This window comes from Pinus tabuliformis, chromosome 6, assembly GCF_031772625.1.
Source record: "Pinus tabuliformis cultivar Carrire ecotype Pingquan chromosome 6, CPIR1, whole genome shotgun sequence".
NCBI classification, from domain to species: Eukaryota; Viridiplantae; Streptophyta; class Pinopsida; order Pinales; family Pinaceae; genus Pinus; species Pinus tabuliformis.
Window position 1 is genome coordinate 431,216,741 of NC_142292.1, and position 13,322 is coordinate 431,230,062.

At 38.7% G+C, this 13,322-nt stretch overlaps 1 pseudogene; it reads left to right on the forward strand.

Annotated features, from left to right (window-relative positions):
* The first annotated feature begins 2,860 nt into the window (after window positions 1–2,860).
* On the forward strand, window positions 2,861–3,412 carry LOC149259149 (elongation factor 1-alpha pseudogene; annotated as a pseudogene).
* The last annotated feature ends 9,910 nt before the right edge of the window (window positions 3,413–13,322 follow it).

The window sequence follows — 13,322 nt, forward strand, 5'->3', positions numbered from 1 at the left end:
AGGGTTTCGCTCGAAGAATGATTACTTGAGTAGCTTCACAGTTACATCTGAATTTGGAGACTGTTCAAAGTGGAAAATAATGGTGGGAAGAGGTTCCGCATTGATGAGGTGTTCATTATTGAGAACTTCATGTAGATAATCTTCTTAGGATGATAGCGGTAACATAACCACCTCCTCCCACATTTACCCAAGTTCACTGGTCTACTAGGGTAAACATGTGACAAAGAGTTACTATGATATGACCCAACCTCCTAGATACAATTAAAAAAGTGGTGTCGACAACTAGAAACTTACTAACCTTCCTCAAGAGCTATAGGATCCCCAGGAGCTAAACAACCACTCTAGGTGCTCTATCCCTGAGCTACACTGCTTTTTCACTAACCTGGACTCCTAGTCGCATGCACAATCCTGCATCCATGCAACTATAGGCCTCCAGTCACATCCATAAGCCTGCAAGGTAGCGGCGCATTCCCAATTTCCCAGTTCTGAGCCTAAAACCATGGAATTTGTGCCACCTTTTCAGGGCTAGTCTCCAGATCATTGCCCAGAACTTGATGGGACTTTATAGAGTGGTAAATGAAACAAGGAAAAAGCCTCTAACACAAAACTTGATCAAGTAATTGAACTAATCAAGCCTAACCATGACATTCATTTTGTTAAACACATTGAGAACATGTAATCTAGAGGTCATAAATGCATATATGAACATAGGGGTATGATACTTATCTACGAATCATCAAGAAGGTCTAATGCCCTCTCATAATAGATGCAATAACATCTATTAGGACATGCATTCAATAACCATTCATTTACCAATCAAAACATGTTAAGAGCCATAACTAGAATCTTTCATGAAACCATGCTTATAACCAACATATAACCAGAATAATTACAATGATAGAACAATCATCAATTCCACATGATAACAAGTATAAAGGCTCTTGAAATATAAGAGGAAAATATCTCTTATTAACATATGTAAAATCCAACCAAGTTAGGGACTTCCACGTACCACCCAACCATAGATTGAGCTTAACCAAATATTTCTTTCAGCCAATCACCCCTGCACCATATTCCAAGCATGAATATGAGACTAAAGACAATACAACCAAGGCATCCTTAGGATTTACCACAATCTCGCCATTACTGGACAAGGGATTCCTAGGCCTCAAAAGTAAACATACACTACCAAGCTTTTCCGCAATCCCTCCAAAATCGGTCAAAGGATTCCTAGGCCCAAAACAAGCTTGGATGCCTTCAGATTTCTTCACCAATACCCTGAGGAATTTTCTCATCTCACCCTCAAGCTTTACTAAAATTCCACCATTATCGGTCCAAGGATTCCTAGGCCCTTGAGAATTTTCCTGAGACCACCTCACCCGATTCCAAAACCATCTAGCAATCCAAAGCTCAACCGAATGAAAGAACCCAATCACACCATGTCTATCCAGAAATGGCAAGGCAAGGCTAAAACCACTGTCACACTTGGAAAAACCCATGTCAATTATAGCAAGTGAACCAAATACACACATGCATGTACCATGCATGCCAAAACTAGTAAGGAAATCATACATGCAACTCAATACCTGCAAAGTAATCTCATTGTATCTGCTTGATCCAACTCTTCTTTGCTTAATCATTTATTTCACGTCCTTCCTTTTTCCAATGCTATAGTGCTCCAAGAATTATCTAAGTGTGTAAGAGTATGAGAGAATAGAGAGAGCTCCAAAACTAAACTGGGAAAAGTCTATGAAGTGATCCTCAAAAGCCTTTTTGTCATTAAGGCCTCTATTTCTTCAATTTCTTATATTTTTCCTTCAATTTTCCTCTCATGAAAACCTATGACCTTTCACCTCCCTTTTCTCCTAATTTTCTTTATTTCATAAATAAAATGCCAATTAATTCCTCTTTCCATTTTCAATGCATTTGTAAATTTCCTTAGCCATAATAAACTGAAATAAACACCGACTAGGATGTTTTGCCCAACATGCAGCTTGGAATACGTGTCCCATGACCTTGGTCTTATTTTGACTTTATTAACTTTATTACATGAAATTTTGACCTGGGGTTGTTACAAACCCCTCCCCCTTAGGGGAACATCGTCCTCGGTGTTCTATGACACCTATAACCAACAAGCCGCTGAAAACAAAACATACTACCTATTGAGCTTTATAACCCATCTCGATGCAATATTTATGATAACAACCTGCTGAAAACATGAAAAACATGTCATTTACTGGAGCTTTATAGCACAACTCATTATGATATTAACAATAACAACCACATATACATATGCAAATTTTCTTCAACCAACAAATAATCATATTGTCTATGGAGCTTTATAAATCCAACATGATACAATATTTACAATAATATACACATATATACATATGCACATTTTCTCTATCCAAAAAATAAAATGATACAATGCTTGCATCAACAATAAGGGAATTTAGAGGCTCATACCTCCACCCTCAAAGTAATACCAGGATTCACATCCTTCCCAGGAAGTCCAAAACCCATTTCCAAAGTCAAATATGCATCCAATGTCCAACTCTATGACCCTTGCACTACATGTACCCTTAGTAAACAGTCACTGACTCATTATTCTAGGGCACACCCCCAATGTGCATTTGATTCCATCTAGAAATGTTAATGACAAAAACCAATTCATTCCTCGGGCTTCCCTTCTCTGCTACATAGTCCCTCGAGAAATTCGATCACCCCCTTCTATGCAGTCACTCTGTTGGACACAGATTGTCATTGATGTCAATATGGCAATATTCGAGGAGCAGATAGAGACGAGAGGAGCAGACAGAGCCGAAGAAGAGGAGCACACAGAGCCATCGGAGCAGGTGGAGAGCGAAGCAGGGGAGCTCTGCGATTCTTTTTTGGTGGGAAGCTGAAGCTGCTTATTCGCGTTTTTGATTCAGGAATACTTGGTTTTTAGAAAACCATGGGTAAAGAGAAGACCCACATCAATATTGTGGTCATAGGACATGTCGACTCTGGCAAGTCCACCACTACCGGTCATCTTATTTACAAGCTTGGCGGTATCGACAAGCGTGTGATCGAGCGTTTTGAGAAGGAAGCTGCGGAAATGAACAAAAGGTCATTCAAGTATGCCTGGGTTCTTGACAAGCTTAAGGCTGAGCGCGAGCGTGGTATTACTATTGACATTGCTCTCTGGAAGTTTGAGACAACCAAGTATTACTGTACCGTCATTGATGCACCAGGCCATCGTGACTTTATCAAGAACATGATTACGGGTACATCACAGGCCGATTGTGTTGTTTTGATTATTGATTCTACCACCGGAGGTTTTGAAGCGGGTATTTCGAAGGATGGACAGCAGATACAGCACAACGGGCAGATCCAACGGTCGCGGGCGATAAAGATGCACGCAGGTTAACGAGCGGGAGGGCCGTACTAAAAGGCGGTTTCGCGGGCTAGCGGTATCCCCCGCACCGCCCACGGGAGGATGGCGGTATCCATATATGGCCGCGCGATCCAGTCACAATACGACACGTGGCGGATGAAAACCACCGCCCCCGCAGGTTAACGCGTATGCAGATTGCGTGATCGGGGCTTGTGACTGTCGTCCGATCATGCGACGGACGGTCAGATGGCGAGGAATATGCACGATGTTTAACGTGTGGGAAAAAAGGACTGTGACCGTTGGATCGCGATGATCAACGGCTGCGATTGCGAATGCGGCAGAGGCTAATATGGGCGCGATTACGTGGGTTTTTGGAATAAAACAGAAATGGCGGGGCAAAAGGGTGTTTCTAGACTTTTATATCAGTTTTCTTAGATTTCGTTCCTTTGGTTTTCGAATCGCAATGGAAATGGTGGCTTCCACCATGATGATATCGTCTGTTACGGCGGGATCATTTCATGAAAATCATCGTCCTTCTGTGGTGGTTGATGCACAGATCCGATCGAAGATAACCAACACCAATGGCACAGTTAGATTGCCTTTCGGAAGCTTTGGAAGCAATTTCTTCGGATACATTGCAGAGTTTGGCCAGGGTTCAGCCTTACAATGTCAGAGTGCTAGGACTTTGCAACCAGTTAGAGCTATTGCAACAGAGGCCCCTCCTAGAGTTCAAAGATCCTCGGGAAAGGAGAGGACCAAGATAGGAATAAATGGATTTGGTCATATTGGGAAGCTGAAAGATCAAGCGAGTCAGAGGAAACGACAGCGACTACGGAGGAAGCCTAAGAGTCGGTGTAAGTGGAAACGAATGGACAAAGGCATGGGAATGTATAAAATAGTAGAAACAGAGAATTGTTGGTGCAGTTATGGTGGTGAAGAACCCGAGGGTGAGATAGTAGAAGCAGCAGAGGCAAAAGAGGCAGAAAAAGCAGCGAAGGCTATAGAGGCAGCAAAAGCAACAGAGGTAGGAGAGCAGGAGTGAGACAACCTCAACTGAATAGAGTGCAGTAGCATACCTGTTTATACCAAGGTTGGGTTGGAGCCCAAGAGGTTGGAGCCTCAGAACTGAACAAGACTGAAGTCATTGGGGTAGGTGCTCCTAAGTGCAGAACCACTACAAAACAGAGTTGGTGCTCTGGAGGTTGGAGCCTCACTGAAGTCCAAGTTGGAGCTTGGCAACTATTCACAATCAGATTTATACTTATATTGTATTTATTTCTTTTCACTGTCTTGAGTTTTAATAAAAGCATTAAATTCAGCTGTTGATTTCTATGTTTTATGTATACATATACATATCTATATAGGTTGTTGGCAATCACTAGAACAATTAAAAAATAAATTTTAAGAAATACTGATTCACCCCCCCTCTCAGTATTTCCAACACACTCACCTTCCAAGTTCCCTAGCATCCCCTTTCTCGCGCAATCCATCCCTTGTCAAGGTTTCTTTGCATCGGAAGGTCCAAAAACCAAGGCATATCCCTACCTTAGAACAATCATTTCAGTCATAAAATTCTCATGAAAATCAATGGACACTATTGGGTACTAGTGTCCCACAATGGCCCTACTCCCGAATGCTTTATCAACATACTACTGCCTATTCCAACTCCTTTCACTGTTGCTGATAATTCTTGTAGTAAGTTTCAACTATCCAAACTAGGCATTTTCCATGTTTTCCCGTTCCAAGCACATAACCACCATTAAATTCAACATGAATTGAAATAAATTCAAATCATATCTCATTGGTAGCTCATCAATAAGGTACACCGGCAATTTTGTTTGCTTCTTGTCACAACAAGTCAAACTAGATCTTTGATCAAATCATCATATATAAACATATCACATTCGGTTAGCTCAAAAATCAATCATCATAAATCATATGTAACCATCATAGATCACATGCATAATAAAAATGGAAATAAAATATTGATACTTATCCTTTAAATGGTTCTTTTCTTCTACATTTATTCTTTGTCCTTTCCATATGCACACCGGATCGGTTGCCACACCCGGAAATCACCTAGTACTTCTCTTCTCTTCAATCACATACACATACACACAATGTACATCACACGCACACACCCACACACAGTGTACCACCCAACACATACACCTACACCCGGTGTTACCCCCAACACAATACATACACCTACACTTGGTGTACCACACAATGCATACACCTACACCTAGTGTACAACACAATACATATATGTACACAAAGTACAACACAACAAATACACATGTCATGATACAATGACTACACAATACACAACATAGTACCACATGTATACAACACAACGTGTATGATATGTACACAATACCACATGTACAAAGTACTTCTTGCACAACATATACACAACACCACATGTACACAACGCCACCTACCCAACGTGTACACAACACCACATGTACACAACATCACCTGCAAAATGTGTACACAACACCACATGAACGCAACACTGCATGTACCACATGTACATAGCACCACATACACACAACACCACATGTACAACATGCACACTGCACCATATGTACACAACACCACATATACAACATGCACACAACATTGCACACACAACACGCACACAACATTATATGTACACAACACCACATATCCAACATGTACACAACACTATATGTACACAATACCGCATATGCAACATGCACACAACACTATATGTACACAACACCACATATCCAACATGCACACAACACCATATGTACACAATACTGCATATGCAACATGCACACAACACTATAGGTACAACATGTACAACATATACACAATAATAGTATTGCACATCTAGAGACCACAGACTGAATCTACCAAGAAACCGTGCTTCTATTGTCTTATCCGTGTTTGTCCCAACATACCACAAATCACACCGATTTCATTCTGTTGATGTATCCTTCAACATTACCCGCCGTAACATAAACATAGACATAGTATAATCACATAATATCATTTCATATCCACATGATATTAACCTCATAGATATGTTAGGGCTACTATGCTTGCTTGATTCCTCATAAGCCAGGAACCTCTTCATGACATTCACCTGCATAAGTAATCATTCTTCCAAAAGAATGATCCTTAACAATAATGTCAGGCAAAAACATACATACATACATATATACACATAAACATTAGCATAAACAATCATGATCCCTGATGACCCTGTCAAACACACACACACACATATAAACATAAACATTAGCATGATCATGATCACAGTACAATTACCATATATCATAAGGTCAAAGTTAGGAGAACTCCCTTTATCTGTGCATAGCATGAACAACATTGAGAACAACAATTCCCAACATAACCAAGGCATTTGATGCCTCAAATCCATTTACTTTACCTTTCCTGCTACCTTCTCATGATTGTACTGTTGCTATCCATCTATCCCAGTAGACCAATCCAATCCAACTGGTTGTCATACCCTTGCCTTTATTTTCCCTTACTCATGCACCGCCTTCATCCGAGTCTTCCATTTCCTATTGGGTGTCATCCAACTCTTCCTAAGCTCCATTAACTTTCCTCTTTCCCCAACCAATTCCCAAGACCCTCAAAACATCATAGGAAATAACAAGAAGCAACCAAGAATAAAAACAAACAACAATACAACACCACAACAAAGTGGCATGGCCATGCACCAGACATAAACGAAACTACAAATCAAGCGCAAACGAATTAAAAAACACTAAAAGCACAAAACTAGCAACAAACACCATGACCCAATCCCCATGGTTCCCAATGCTTCCAAGGGAAAGTTCAACCTGAGCCTTCTTCAAGATTTCATGGTAGCCTCTTTTTCCATGCAATCCATACATCATACTTCCACAAACACAGAATTGTCAATGTATATACAAATATAACAATACACCAACTATCTTACCTTGTGCCAAGCACGTTGCATTGTAACTAAACACATCCATGCCATCTCTCAAGGGACTCCAATTCCCCTGACAAATCCAACTATAACTAGAAACTGGCTAATATACCTATTAAATACATGTTCATGAATATAACACATATCCATATAATGTTAGAAGAAATCAAGGTTAAGAAGACTTCCTATATTCATGCAAATCACTTGTTCGTTTGGAACTGCGATTTCCAAACATAGCCAAAGGAATTCTCACCCAATTCCTTTCTTTCTTTTAACTTTTACCTTGCTGCAATTGAGTCTTATTAGGTACTATCACATCACCCAATTGTTAGTTATATAAACAAATCAACTATTACCTTATCATGTTGATACCGAGCAAGTTTCCCTACAACTATTCACACATGTCAGTCACATGTTCCAAAGATCAAAACATCATGTCTATTAATTTGAAATCAACCTTTACCAAGACTAACAACCATGTCATAATCTGCAATCAACTCACAATCATAGTCATAATACTAAAACTATCACCCACTTGCACTCAAGTGCATATTAGCTATCTCAACACATTTTGTGTTAGCACAACTGTCTTTAAACAATATCATTCATTCATGCAATCTTATAGACACATACTCATATCATGAAATTAATCAAACATTGAAACAATTTGTAAACATATCATGTTATCTGAGCCAAATGGATAACATAATCCAACTCATACCTCAATGTATCTCAGGGGAGGCTATTACATCTGCACAAGACAATCTAGATTAGTATGACACAATATCACAATTATATTGACTAGTACCTGAATATTGTAACCATAACCATCTGCACAAACCAATCCAAGTTAACACGATACATATAACATCAATATATTAAATGTAATGACTATAATCATCATGTGTATGACCACAATGCATATAACAACAAGTTAACTACCATACATGAATATCTAACGCATGTGCATATGACCGCACTAAACAACTAACATTTATCACACATGTAACCATAACAAAAATAGGATGAAAAACATGTATATAACCATAATGTGTATAAAAATCATTAACCAACATACCTTCATGCCAAACATGCAATACTTGTATGATGATCTACTCTTACCCCGAGGTCCAGTGTTGCAACCTCACTTTGATGATCTGCTTCTCCTACTCGATCTCAACCAACAAATCAACCTCATAACATACCAACAATGTCATGATGACACAACTGCAACAATGACCATCAAAATGCATGCATAAGAAACACATAGACAATTAACATGCATGCATGACAAACAATTTCTGCCCATCTAGTCCAAGTGTTTGAACCTAAAGATTTGATACCACTCTGTAACCACCTCCTCCCACATATACCCAAGTTCACTAGTCTACTGGGGTAAAGTGACGAAGCGTTACTATGAAATGACCCTACCTCCTAGATACAATTAATAAAGTGGGGTAGACAACTAGAAACTTACTGACCTTCCTCAAGAGCTATAGGACCCCCAAAAGCTAAACAACCACTCAAGGTGCCCTAACCTTGAGCTACACTACTTTTTCGCTGACCTGGACTCCTAGTCACATGCACAAGCTTACCTCCATGAAACTTTAGGCATCTGGTCATGTGCATAAGCCTGCAAGGTAGCAACTATAATGCCAATTTCCTAGTTCCGAGCCTACAACTACGAAATATGTGCCACCTTTTCAGGCCTAGTCTCCTGATCACTGCCCAGAATGTGATGAGACTTTCCAGAGTAATAAATGATGCAATCAAAAAGCCTCTAACATAAAACTTGATCAAGGACTTGACCTAACCAAGCCTAACCATGACAGTCATTCCTTAAACACATTGAGAACATGTAATCTACAAATCATAAATGCATATCTGAACATAGGGGTCTTATACTTATTTGAGAATCATCAAGATGGTCTAATGCCCTCGCATAATAGTTGCAATATCATCTATTAGGTCATGCATTCAATAACCATTCATTTACCAATTAAAACATGTTAAGATCCATAATTAGAATCTGTCATGAAACAATGTTTATAACCAACATATAACCAAAATAATAACAATGATAGAACAACCATCAATTTCACATAATAAAAAGTATAAATTCTTATTAAATACAACAGGAAAAGAGCTCTTATTAACATATGAAAAATCCAACCAAGTCAGGGAATTCCACATACCATTTGACCATAGATTGAGTTGAACCAAATATTTCTTTCAGCTAATCATCCACGTGCCATATTCCAAGCATAAATGTGGGATTCAAGACAAAACAACCAGGCTTCCTCAGGCTTTATCGCAATCCTGCTAAAACTAGTCAAGGGACTCTTAGGCCCAAAACAAGCACCTACACAACCAGGCTTTACTGCAATCCCGTCATTATCGGTCAAGGGATTCCTAGGCCCAAACAACAAACATACACTACCAGGATTTACCACAATCCCACCAAAATCAGTCAAGGGATTCCTAGGCCCAAAACAAGCTTGGATGCCTCTGGATTTCTTCACCAATACCTTGAGGAATTTTCTCGTCTCCACCATCAGGCTTTACCGAAATCCCGCCATTATCAATCAAGGGATTCCTAGGCCCTTGGGAATTTTCCTGAGACCAACTCACCTAGTTCCAAAACCATTTGGAAATCCAAAGCTCATCTGAATGAAAGAACCCCATCACACCATGGCTATCCAAAAATGGCAAGGCGAGGTTGAAACCGTTGTCACACCTGGAAAAACCCATGTCAATGACAATAAGAGAACCAAATACACACATGCATGTACCATGCATGTCAAAACTAGCAAGGAAATCATACATATAACTCGATACCTGCAAAGTAATCTCGCTGCAGCCACTTGATCCAACTCTTCCTTGCTTGATATTCACTTTCCTTGCCTTCCTTTAGCTTCCCTTTTCCAATGCTAGAGTGCTCCAAGAATGATCTAAATGTGTAAGAGTATGAGTGAATAGAGAGAGCTCCAAAACATAATTGACAAAAGTCTGTGAACTAATCCTCATAAGCCTTTTTATCATTGATGCTTCTATTTTCTTCAATTCCCTCTATTTTTCCTTCAATTTCCCTCTCATGCAAACTTGTGACTTTTCATCTCCCTTTTCTCCTAATTTCCTTTATTTCATAAACAAAATTCAAATTAATGCCTCTTTTCCTTTTCAATTCCTTTGTCAATTTCCTTAGCCATAATAAACCGAAAATGAACACCCACTAGGATGTTTTTCCCAACATTTAGCTTGGAATACGTGTCCCCACAACCTTGGTCTTATTTTGTCTTTATTAATTTTATTACATGACCTTTAACCCGGGGTTTTTACAGATAAGTTAAGATAATATTCTAAGCATGAAGGTGGTAAATTAAATTATAATTTGGTTATTTGAAACCCTCAATTCCATAGGCCTCCTAACACCTAGTTTTTGTCCTTGGATTGGAAAATAACATTGAAATCCACAACCAAATATTTCTCTTTGCAAAAAAGGAAAATTCATTGGAATTTTATGTCTTTAAATAGGCTACATTAGATAATAATACCATGTTTTAAGAATACCATGGGAAAAATATGCTGGGAGAAATGTTGTATTGATGTCAAATGGTAGATTGTGAGAAAAATGTTGTCATTGATGCTAAATATGTGGGTTTCATGGAGAGTGCCAATGAGTGTAAAATTGAGGGGGAGTCCTCTGGTAGTTGTTGTGTTTAGTAGAGAACCATCATAGTAGGAGGTTAAGTGAGGAAGCTAAAAATATTATATCTATGGTGGTTGGGTGGCTCAATCTTTGAAGACACTTTTTGTCTCAGGGTATCTGGTCAGTTGCCTTAGCAATGTGCTTAGATGGATAAACCTTTCCAACGGTACAAGGTAGCCTGAAAAAACTTCAAAGAATGATGGAGTTATGGTCAATTGATTTTTTTCAATGTTTTAGGCTTCAAAGTTCCACACTGATCTTATGTGTTGCAAGAAATTTCTTGGTTAAAAGAAATTCTGGACTTAGGCGTATTTGTGAAGAAGTCGGACCAATTAGTAAGGTCAAGCTATGGGGCTAGTTAGAAGGTTGACCCAGTTGGGAGGTCGTTCGGCTTAAGGTTTCAACATATGTACAGAGGATCAACCCCCAACCCCTAACCTAAGTAGGACCTGACTAAGATAGTTGGTAGTTGTATATTGATGATGAATGGTGTTAAGGCGACATATAGTCTGAGACAGTTCGTGCACCACATACCTCCCTTCTAGTGTCCCAACGGATTGAGGGACTGACTCCTTACCTGTGTGGGACCCAACGCATAAAGAATCTCAATATATGTTAAGTTGGGCGAGTCGATGATCCAACAGATAGTTTCTCTGCCCACTAAGAGATATCTCGATCCCTGAGTTGTGACCTGAAGCACTCAATAACTAGGTTGTTGCTTCTAACCCCATGGGCATATGATGCCAAGTCCTTAAGGAGTACATGATGGCATGTTTGGTAGAAGTCGTTGAATATGGAAGTTAACCAATTCTGGAGATTTAGCTATAGACACTGCTAAAAACCAGTGATACACTAGATTTGATAAACTAAGCAGGTTGACCAGCATTCAATGTTGGGCACAACAAACATGACACAAAATCAAAGTGATTTGATTGAAGGCAACAAATCATAGTTAATGTGGTGGGTGTATCACAATTGTTTCAGTAATGGGGTTTCTTTGATCTTGGAAAGATAACATTAGAGGACAAGTATTAGACAATTCAAATTAAGAATGTAGTCTCCATTGGAAAAACTCTAAACATGTACTGTGGTCATTTAATTAATAAGGGGAGTCATACTAAGAATTTAAGGGGTCAATTGGATCACACAAGAAATGTACTATGTATATTTATGATTACTGGTTTTGTGCTCTAGTGTTTACTTTCCTTCAAGTCCTATTTCATTAATTGTGGTTCTCGAACTACATGATAGAGAAGGAGAAAACTTTTTGTATAGTGCAGTAATGAAAAATTATATGGGGAGAATTTTGTATGGTGTGTGGTTGTGTGATATTATGAGTTGTGTATGAGCCGAAATAGAGTGGAACAATAAAGTAAGATGTGTAGAGGATTTTGTATGGATGTGCACCAATGATATGTATGTTGAGTGAAGCGCAGAGAGTGCAGTGGACCAGAAACAATTGAGGCAAAGACAACTAAGTGTGTGTGAAAAGAAAATGAGAAGGAGTTTAGAATGAAAACATACTAGAGTAACAATTTAATTGTAATATTGAGATAAGTCATTGTTCTTAGTTTGAAAATTGTATGAAGTAGTAGAACAATTGACTGAAGTAGGTTGGGGTCTGTAATTATAAGATGTTGAAGCCTTTAGGAAAGTAGTGACTCGTTGATCTAAAGGTGGTTGGGGCCTCTTGTGAGTCGGTGCTCACAAACAATAAGTAGTTAGAGTTGGTGCCTTAGATTATCATCATAATACAAAACAAGCTTTAGTGGTTTTTCTCCTTGAAGGGCTTCCACATAAATCATTGTGTCAAATGTATGTGAATGTTGGTTTGTCATGTGTTGTTTGATTTCATGCCATTGGAAGTTTAAGAGCTCGACGCTAAAAAAAGAAAAAATGTTAATTACTGATTAACTCCCCCTCTGAGTAATCCTTAATTCCCAACAAAATCATGGGTTGTAAAAAGGCAAAGCCCAAAAATCTAAATTGACTATTTTATCTCAATTTTATTTTAATTATTAACTTTAGTTATTTTATTTAATTTTATTTCTATTTCTATTTTTATGTAATTTGACCAAGTCAAAATGTTTACATATAATACATTACACAATTTCTTCCATACCAGGCACAACAAAGTGTTTACATTTCTTCCATACGGGGCACAACAAAATGTTTACAGGGCATTACATCTCTTCCATACTGTGCTCTAGAGCACCTCTCTCCTCAATGATAGAAAGTTTTATGATTATTTTTGTACAAAATGATTTTTATAAACTATA